We start from the raw sequence: 10,647 nt of genomic DNA, 5'->3' as shown, positions 1-10,647 counted from the left end.
CGCATCAGGCTCTGTGCTGACAGCTCGGAGCCTGGAGCCTGCTTTGGATTCTGTGTCTCCCTCTCTCTCTGTCCCTCTCCTGCTCACTCTCTATTTCTCTCTCTCACAAATAAATAAACATTTTTTTAAAAAGTATAAATTTCTCCAGTTATAAAATAAATAAGCCCCCATCACTTACCTCTGACAACCACAAATCTGTTTTCTGTATCTATGAGCTTGGCTTTTTGGGTGTTGTTTTTCTAGATACCACATGCAAGTGAACTCATATGGTATTTGTCTTTCTGACTTATTTCACTTAGCATAATGCCTTCCAGGTCCATCCATGTTGTCACAAATGGCAAGATTTTGTTCTTTTTTTATGGCTGAATAATAGTCCATTATATATATCACATTTTCTTTATCCATCCATTAGGCTGCTTCCATGTCTTGGCTATTGTAAATAATGCTGTAATGAACATGCATATTCTGGTATCTTTATATATATATTTTGTTGTTGTTGTTGCTGCTGTTGTTCTATACTCAACATGGGGTCAGAACTCATGACCCCAACAACAGGAGTCACATGCTCTAGCAACTGAGCCAACCAGGAACCCCTACAGGTATCTTTTTGGATTAATGTTCTCATTTCTTTTGAATGAATATCCAGAAGTGGAATTGCCGCTGGATGATATGGTAGTCCTTTTGTTGTTGTTGTTGTTGTTTTTCTGAAGTATACTTGACATACAATGTTACATAATTTTCAGGTGTGTAACATAGTGGTTCAACAAGTATTTAAGGTATAAAGTGATTATACTTTATGCTTCACTCTCCGTAAGCGTAGCTGCACCATCTGTCACAACACAACCATTATTACAATACCGTTGACTATATTCCTTATGCTGTGCCTTTATTTCTGTGACTTATTCACACCATAACTGAAAGCCTTTACCTCCCACACTCTTCACTCATTTTGCCCATCGCCTTCCTGCTAGTTTTATTTTTATTTATTTAGTTAGGGTTTTTTTTAATGTTTATTTATTTATTTTTGAGAGAGAGAGAGAGAGAGAGAGAGAGGCAGGAAGGAGCAGAGAGAGAAGGAGACAAAGAATCCCAAGCAGGTTCAACCCGTGAACTGTGAGATCATGACCTGAGCCAAAGCCAAGAGTCAGATGTTTGACTGAGCCACCTATGTGCCTTTATTTATTTATTTATTTATTTATTTATTTATTTAAGAGAGAGAGAGAGAGAGAGAGAGAGAGCATGCAAGTTGCGGAGAAGGGCGGAGGGAGAGAGAGAGAATCTCAAGCAGGCTTCACACTCAGCTCAGAGCCCAACATGGGGGCTCAATCCCATAACACTGGGATCATGACCTGAGCCAAAATCAAGAGTGAGGTGCTTAACCAACAGAGCCACCCAGGCACCCCTAATTTTTTTTAAGTAATCTCTATGCCCAATGTAAGGCTTGAACTCACAACCCGAAGATCAAGAGTCATGTGCTCTACCCACCAAACCAGCCAGGTGCCCCTGTTTTCAATTTTTTAAGGAAACAGTGGCTGCACAAATTTACATTTCCAACAGTGCACATGTTTCCCTTTGCCATTTCTTGTCTTTTTGATAATAGCCATTCTCACAGGTATGAAGTGACATCTCACTGTAGTTTTGATTTGCATTTCCCTGATAATTAGGGATGTTGAGCATCTTTTCATGTACCTGTTGTTCATCTGTGTATCTTCTTTGTAAAGATTCAGATCCTGTGCCCATTTTATTTATTTATTTATTTATTTATTTATTTATTTATTTATTATTTTTTTAATGTTTATTTACTTTTGAGAGAAAGCAAACCGGGAAGGGGAAGAAAGAGAGACAGGGAGACACAGAATCTGAAACAGGCTCAGGCTTTGAGCTGTCAGCACAGAGCCTGATGTGGGGCTCAAACTTGGGAACAGCAAGATCATGACCTGAGCCGAAGTCGATCACCCAACCAACTGAGCCATCCAGGTGCCCCTCTGCCCACTTTTAAATTGGATTGTTTGTTTTTTGCTGTTGAATTGTATGAGCTCTTTATGTATTTTGGCTATTAACCTTTCATCAGATACATGATTTGCAAATATTTTCTTCCATTCAGTATGTTGCCATTATGTTTTATTAATGATTTTCTTTGCTGTGTTATTCCTTTCTTATAATCATTTTTGATATTAGTAATTGCCTCTTTAATATTTTTACTTATTATATTCCTAGTGCATAGAAAAAATCCCTGACATATAGTAAGAATTCAATAAATATTTTTAAAATAATGAATGTAATTGCTTAATTTTGTAGATACTGATCACTAATTCTTCCCCTGACAGTACAGTTTTCCGCATACTTAAAAAGTTTCAGAGAGGGGTGCCTGGGTGGCTCAGTCGGATGAGCATCTGACTTTGGCTCAGGTCATGATCTCATCAATTGATGAGTTTGAGCCTTGTGTCGGGCTCTGTGCTGACAGCTCGGAGCCTGGAGCCCGCTTCAGATTCTGTGTCTCCCTCTCTCTCTGACCCTCCCCTGCTCATGCTCTGTCTCTCTCTGTCTCAAAAATAAATAAACGTCAAATTTTTTTTTAAAGTTTCAGAGAAAGTATCAATCAGCACATTCTAGGTCATGCTCTGATAACGAATTACCCCCAAATGCCAGTGATTTTCTAGAGCATCGTTGTTTGTTTGTTTGTTTGTTTGTTTGTTTGTTTTTCTCATGATATAAATCTGCCACAGGTTGGCTGCACGCTGTCTTCACTCCCGAGACCCAATGAAAAGCATCCTCTGCGGAACATGGCTGGTCTGTGGCGGGCGGCAAAGGACATGTGGCAGACTGGCTGTTAGTGTTTCTACTATGAAGTTATTTATCACTTTCACTCACAATGTACTGAGCCAAATAGGTCCTTGGCTAAGCTTGACATAATGAGGCAGGGATCTATATTCTTAGAAAGGGGCTCTGGAAGGAAGGGCATCATGGGGAGAACCACTATATTTGTGGCAGAGAAATACAGTCTTTCACAGTGTAGGCATCAGATCCATTTTCTCTAGGAGAAAAGTCCTCCATTCTCCTTTGATGTGGATTGTTTGCTTTACGGGCCTGCCCCACAGCTGTCATGCAGGGACTTCCCTTTACTATCATCTTGGAAAATCCCTTTGTGTATCACGTATATTGGTTCCCTGTTTACTGGATCTAGGTCTTTTTCTTTGTTTTACTTTCTCACTTGCCTGCATTCTCCCAGTAGAAAGAGAAAGCAGATTCATGAGGTAAATTTTGAGACCATTCAGGCTTAAAAATGTCTTTACCCTCAAACACAATTAATAGTTTCACTAAGCATAGAATTCTAAGTTGATAATTTTTTCTTGGAATTTTTTGAAGGTATGTCTTCATTAACTTTTTTTTTTTTTTGAGAGGCCAACACTATTTTTGAAATAATTTGCTAATGTTTATTTATTTTTGAGAGAGAGGGAGACAGAATCTGAAGCAGGCTCCAGGCTTTGAACTATCAGCACAGAGCCCAACGTGGAACTCAACATGGGGGTCGAACTCACAAACCACGATATCATGACCTGAGCCAAAGTTGAACGTTTAACTGACTGAGCCACCCAGGCATCCTTAGAGGCCAATAGTATTTTTTTCTCATTCTTTTATTTGTGATATGTTCCCACTCTGGAAGCTTTTAGACTATTTTTTAATGACTGAAGTACTAAATTTCACAATAATGTGCCTTTAAATGGGTCTTTTTTCATTCATTGTGTGGGGTGCTTCAAAATAAGTAAATAAACCTTAAAAAATAGCATCCAGTTCTTTTTTTAAATTATGTATTTATTTCTTCATTCATTCACTTATTCATTTATTTATTTAATTTGAGAGAGAGAGAGAGAGAGAGAGAGAGAGAGAATATGCATGAGCCAGGAGGGGCAGAGGGAGAGAGAGGGAGAATATCAAGCAGACTCCATGCTCAGCACTGAGCTTGATGTGAGCCTGGATCCCACAACCCTGGGATCATGACCTGAGCTGAAATCAAGAGTCAGCCTCTCAACCAACTGAGCCACCGGGTGCCCCTATTTAAAAAAAAAAAAAAAATTTTTTTTTTTTTTTTTTTTAGTTTATGCCTTTATTTGACAATCATTGGTTAGTTCTCATCCACATTAACTGTCTGTAGATTTTTTAAGGTGGTGACAGGTACATAGATAACTAACATAAAGAGCTTGTTTGGCGAATCTTCATCCTCCTTACATTTTCTGGACAACCGCATATGGATACAATATGGAACATTCCTTATTCATTTGGCCCAGACAGCATTGTTGAGCACTGACTGGTGTGAATGTGCACATCTGGAGTCCTCATTCCCTTCATGGCAAATTTCCAGATCTCTGCGAGTGTCTTCTTGAAACCCACTCCATAGGTGTGCTTGTGAATAATGCTAGTATGAGTAACAAGAAATATTTCTTCTTGCATAAGCTTATATCAGCGTGGATAACCATTGGTGGTATATTCTCTGGTCACTACCTCGTTGGTGGTGGAATGGCCCTTCTTCTTCTGGCCACCCTTCTTTGTGGGAACCATTCTGCCAGGCCCTGGTTGGAAAGGAAGCAGCATCCAGTTCTTTTATAGGATACAATATATTCTCTAAACTTTGATGAATAACTAAAACAAACAGGGGCACCTGGGTGGCTCGGTTGAGCATCTGACTCTTGATTTCAGCTCAGATCATGATCTCACAGTTCATCAGTTTGAACTCTATATCAGGTTCTGTGCTGTCAGTATGGACCCCACTTCGGGTCTTCTGTCTCCCTCTATCTTTGACCCTCTCCATCCTCAAAAAGAAACATTAAAAAAATTTTTAAAAAAGAAGTATGAGCCACATGTTTTATATGTGTGTGTGTGTGTGTGTGTGTGTGTGTGTGTGTGTGTGTATATATATATATATGTATATATATATATGATCAGTTGGTGGACATATGTTATTATACATTTGGCCAAATCCATAGAAAGTACAATACAGTGAACCCTAATATAAACTATGGACTTTGGATGATAATGATGTGTCAATGTAGGCTCATCAGTTGTCATAAATGTGCCACTCTGGTAGGGGATGTTGATAATGGAGGAAGCGATGCTTGTGTGATGACAGAGGGCATATGGGAAATCTCTGTATCTTCCACTTAATTTGCTAAGAACCTAAATCTAAAAAACTAAGTCTTTTTTGGGGGGTACCTGTATGGCTTAGTCAGTGGAGCATGTGACTCTTGAACTCGGGGTTGTGGATTCAAGCCCCGTGTTGGGTGTAGAGATTACTTAAAAATGAAATCTTAAAAATATTAAGTCTGTTTTTAAAGAAATGATCAGTTAAGGGGCGCCTGGGTGGCTCAGTCGGTTAAGCATCTGATTTCAGCTCAGGTCATGATCTCACGGTCTGTGAGTTTGAGCTCTGCTTCAGGCTCTGTACTAACAGCTCAGAGCCTGGAGCCTGCTTCAGATTCTGTGTCTCCCTCTCTCTCTGCCCCTCCCCTGCTCACACTCTGTCTCTTTCTCTCTCTCTCTCTCTCAAAAAATAAACAGTAAAAAAAAAAGATCAGTTAAAAAAAAGATTAGTTGATAATTAAAGATATAGGGAGAAATTAGCAATGTAAATGACCTTTCTTGTTTTACCAGAAATCTGCCAACCTAGGTGGGAATTGGAGCCTTTGGCTCCATCTACAGGCAGAGTCCCTCTGTGTCTAAGTCTCTGTGCCTTAATGTTTCCCAAAATATGCTCCATAGATGTGCTCCCTGCCAAAAAGTTCCTATGGTCATATAAATTTAGGAAACAGAACATGTCCTTTTCCTTCTTGGAGACACCAACCATACTGGCAGAAAAAAGGCTCTGAGGAATCCTACGGTAAAGAAGCTTTAGCTTTATTGAACTCACAGCTTCTTAGACATATTTTATCAAAGAATCCTGTCCTCACATAAAAGCTATGCATGTCTATTGAAATGATGCCATGGAATTACAGTTCATGATATTTTGGATCAGTCCTATTTATGGTCTGGAATTTGGGAATTCATAGGTCAAATGTTTCCATACTTGATATTGTTAATCCTGTTTTAAATGGCTTCTGGCTTTGTATTCTGAATTTAGAGGCTCCAAGGGTAATTCTGACAGTATTCATTAGGCCTGCTGCAGCCCTATTCAAAGGGATGCTGGGAAAAGGGAAAACTATGCCCTGATAAGATCTACTGATGAGGGTTTTCAATCCTTTAGTCTGTAAGGAGGAGACAGACAGGACAGACACTCACTGAATGGAAGTAGAAAAGTGGGGCTAACATGGGAGTGGGGTGGGAGGGGTTAGACCATTTCTGACCTAAGGGTATTAAGCAAACCACCAACTAGCTTAAGGAAATTGACTGACCCCCCCAGCACAGAGACCATGTGCTCACCATTTTGGGTAGCTCTACACAGAAGCCCCAGCTGAGGGCCAACGAGGCTGGAAATTCAGGGCATCTTCTGCTCACTCCCTTTTCCTTGGCATAAAGATGATACCTAATCAACAACACTTGTGCTTACGGAGCTGTGTCCAGCTGGAGGGGTACATTTAAAAAGGTCTCTTAAAGGCATTTGTGACATAAGAAGAAATACATAGTTGGTCTCTGCCTCCAGTTCCTGACACAGAGCTCCTAAAATCCTTGTAATTTCCTGAGTGATAGGCGAGATAGGAGCATTTTTTGTTATAATATTTAGTCTTTCCCGACACGAGAGCTTCTAAGATACTTGGAATCTACAGAGGGTAGAGGAAAAAGAGTCTATACCTACCAGCGACAGTGAGGCCTGCCAGTGTATTAAGAAGTCTTCTGGTGTCACTCTGCACCCCTGACACTGTGTGGAGCCAGCCAACTGGAAGTTTGGGAAGAGAAAGGATGAAAGGTTTGCGGATGAAGAACATTTGATTCCTAGGTGTCCACATGGTCCCTAATGGATGAAGCACCATCTATGCTGCAATTTGCTAAAGGTAAAAGTTACCGATGAGTTTAGAGACGGATACAGCTCCCTGGGAGTTGTTTTACTGGATGCATAAGAAAATGCAGTCCAGGGGCGCCTGGGTGGCGCAGTCGGTTAAGCGTCCGACTTCAGCCAGGTCACGATCTCGCGGTTCGTGAGTTCGAGCCCCGCGTCAGGCTCTGGGATAGCCCAGAGCCTGGAGCGTGTTTCCGATTCTGTGTCTCCCTCTCTCTCTGCCCCTCCCCCGTTCATGCTCTGTCTCTCTCTGTCCCAAAAATAAATAAAACGTTGAAAAAAAAAATTAAAAAAAAAAAAGAAAGAAAGAAAATGCAGTCCAATGAGCAAAAGGTAAATTATACGATCCCTTGGTTACTGTTACCCATGATAACTAAGATGGTATTAAAACAGAGTGCTGAGGGGCGCCTGGGTGGCGCAGTCGGTTAAGCGTCCGACTTCAGCCAGGTCATGATCTCGCGGTCCGTGAGTTCGAGCCCCGCGTCGGGCTCTGGGCTGATGGCTCAGAGCCTGGAGCCTGTTTCCGATTCTGTGTCTCCCTCTCTCTCTGCCCCTCCCCCGTTCATGCTCTGTCTCTCTCTGTTCCAAAAATAAAAAAATTTTAAAAATAAATAAATAAAAAAAACAGAGTGCTGAGTTGAGCCTTGATGCTAGATCAGGCTCAGATTTCTGTTTGATCTGAGCTTAGGCCACTGGCCTCAAAGCCCCCCTCAGAGGGAAGAACTACGCAGGCACAGCAGAGAGTGCCTCTAAGACCTCTGGCCACCAATAAGATAGTCCACATTAGAAGGGGGCAAAAGCAGGAAATGACTGAAAACAGGGAGTATAGGGTGGCAGGGTGCCATTTTGTGGGCAGGTATCATCAGTTTCTTGAAGACCCTTTATCAAAATGGATTTTCAGAGTAATTTATGGGGAGTGGCTTTGGTTTTGAATGCTGTAGATGGAAGAGCAGGTCTGGGTTCATACAGGACCCACAGCTACTAATGAAGAATCACAGATGGGTATACCTGATCCAGACACTTGTTCCTGAGGGAACAGCTAGCCTCATTTACTGGATAAAAGCCACTATAAGATCTGTTTACCCTGAGAAGGGAGACTACCCAACTGTCTCTATAAATGCAAGTGGAACACCATAGAAGAAGCAGCTGATATGTTTCATATGCAAGCCATATAGGACTGGCTTCATGATAATCAGGATATTCACTTACTAAAAATGCCCATTATCCAAGTTATGGTAAACGCTGTGCTTGAGGGAGCCGCCTTCACAGGGGCACCCCATTATAAGAGTAGTGCTGCATAACTAAGCAACAGTCTAGAAGCCTTGTGGAATTTGCTGTCTTAAGCTTCCCCTCATTAGTCTTATAGATGCTTATTAAACTATTAGTTAACAACAGAATGGGAGAGGCAGAGGGAAGAGTCCAAAGCTGGTTTTAGGAAGATGAAAAATTTTAAATGGCTATTAAGAAATAAGGTGGATAAAGGAAAGAAATATTGATAGGGGTGAAGAAAAGAGACAAAAGAGGTCAGTCAGGACACCTGGCTGGCTCAGTCAGAAGAGCATGCGACTTTTGATCTTGGGGTCGTGAGCTTAAGCCCCATGTTTGGTGTAGAGATGAAAGAAAGAAAGGAAAAGAAAGAAAGAAAGAAAAGAAAGAAAGAAAGAAAGACAGACAGTCATAGGACTCATCCCATCAGGGTGAAAATTGTTAGATGGTTATTTAAACAGGAGTTAATAAAACTGATATTGATAGGCTTAAAACACAGGTCATAATACTACACTATTACTAAAATGTTGAGCAGGCCAATGAGACCCCCACCTGCTCCTCCAACATTAAAGGGCCCCAAACTAGGCAGCTCTATTTACCCCAGTTTGGAGCAACTTTAAAAGTGAGAAATTGGACCTGCAATCACTTGGGGCAAAACAGTGAGGCAGATTAGTCAAGGTAAAGATTGGCAAAAGGGCCAGAGTTCCTCTGCTCCACCCTCTAGCTGAGAACCCAAAGCCTCATACACAAGAGAGGGTAAAATGGTCAGGGGATGGAGAAGTTTCCTAGAGTTCTTGTTAAGGGAGCCTCTTGTACTGTGCACCAACCATACTGGGGAAGTCCTGCCTGGAGGGCTATAATTAGATTGAGACAATGCAGAAATGTAGGCACTGTTCAGATTGTGAAGATCTGGAGCATTTCAGTGGGATTGTGTCAAGAGATCCTGTGTCCTTTGCCTTCCACACTGCTTAGCCTAGTGGTGGTCCTATGAGCGTGACTCTCAGAAAGGTCAAGGGTATGCTCCACAGAGCAGCTGCAAGCAAACTAGGGAGCTAGGAGTGTAGGTTCACAGAAGGTTGGAACAGCTCTGGGTGGGGGTGGTAAGATCAACTGAAACTCAGTAAGGGTTGGAGGTCAAAGCTGGGGTAGAAGAGGGAAGGAGAAGAGAGGGTCAGACCATGTGTGTGCGGTCGTGGGCATCGAGTCTAGCAGGTACTGGATAGAAGAAGTTGTATATCAGGTTTTAAGAGCTATGTGTGTGTGTGTGTGTGTGTGTGTGTGTGTGTGTGTTGGAGGGCAGTAGGCAGCATGGAGAGAATAACAGAGCAGGAATTTGGGCTCATGGAGCAGACAGGGTTACAGACAAGCACCAGACAATTTCTTAATACGTGGCATGTACTGTCACTGGCAGGTGTAGAGGAGGGGAAAATTTTTTTTGTTTACCTTTCTTTACCTTTTTCTTTACCCTTCTAAGTTTTCGACTGGCACTTCTGTAACAAAAGACAGATTAACAAGAGAAGAGCATACATATTTATTTAATATAAACTTTACGTGATGCAGGAGCCTTCATAAAGAAATGAATACCTAAAGAAATGATCAAACCTACATGCTTTTATACTAGGTTTGATGAAGACTTGTGGGAAGATGATGGGACAAAGGTTATGAGGTAAGTGTAGTAAACTGGCAAAAACTTAGCAAGAATGTTTGTGCAGATACTTTCTGTGTCCCTTCTCGTTTGGTGATGAGAGAGCTCCTTTCCTCTGGGTATAGGGAGGGCACCTCTCATATGAGGGTTTTATTTCCTGTTTCAGGAGAAGATCAGAAAGTCACTCCTGCACATGCTATTTCTCAAATTTCTTCAGCTTAAAATATTCAGTATGCCAACGGGTCCTATTTTTGGGGAACATGTTCTAGACCCCCCATCACAGGCATATATGTTGAACAGGCATATATGATGAACAAATGACTTTTGCCTGCAGGTGATGCTGGGGTAAGGCTGGGAGAAAAAGGAATAACCCTTGCTCGAAGTGACGCCAGTCAGCATGACTTTGTCTGACTGCCTTCGGCTGGTCCCTCCCCAGGTCACGTCTCAGCTCCTCACCGGCAACATGGCCCACTTCCAACTGCAGTATGTCCCAGAAACACAGCACGATTCAATGTTACAATTGTACATCACTGCCTGGGGTTTCCTCCAACTTCCAACTTACCCCTTCATCTCTTCTGCTGATGCAATTGTCAACTCCTTTAGCTTGCCCAAAGCCTCCCCTTGACCTGGCAAGGAGAGTGGACTCGAAAAGTGTATGAAGCCTTTCCTCTTGACCCTGGTTTTTGTGATCTCTATAATTCAGGTGTGCAACTGTCTTCAGTGGGCAAGGAGAGTGTTAGATGAGTGAAGT

At 41.8% G+C, this 10,647-nt stretch overlaps 1 pseudogene; it reads right to left on the bottom strand.

Moving 5' to 3' along the window:
- Nucleotides 1–4,074: 4,074 nt before the first annotated feature.
- LOC124507423 (60S ribosomal protein L31-like) lies at nt 4,075–4,578 on the bottom strand (annotated as a pseudogene).
- Nucleotides 4,579–10,647: the final 6,069 nt, after the last annotated feature.

The sequence above is a fragment of the Lynx rufus genome, unplaced genomic scaffold (genome assembly GCF_022079265.1).
Source record: "Lynx rufus isolate CCGP_SWC_20201006 ecotype Redwood Valley unplaced genomic scaffold, mLynRuf1.p SCAF_12, whole genome shotgun sequence".
Taxonomy (NCBI): Eukaryota; Metazoa; Chordata; class Mammalia; order Carnivora; family Felidae; genus Lynx; species Lynx rufus.
The sequence above is the reverse complement of the archived record's forward strand: the minus strand, read 5'-3'. Positions and strand labels throughout refer to the sequence as shown.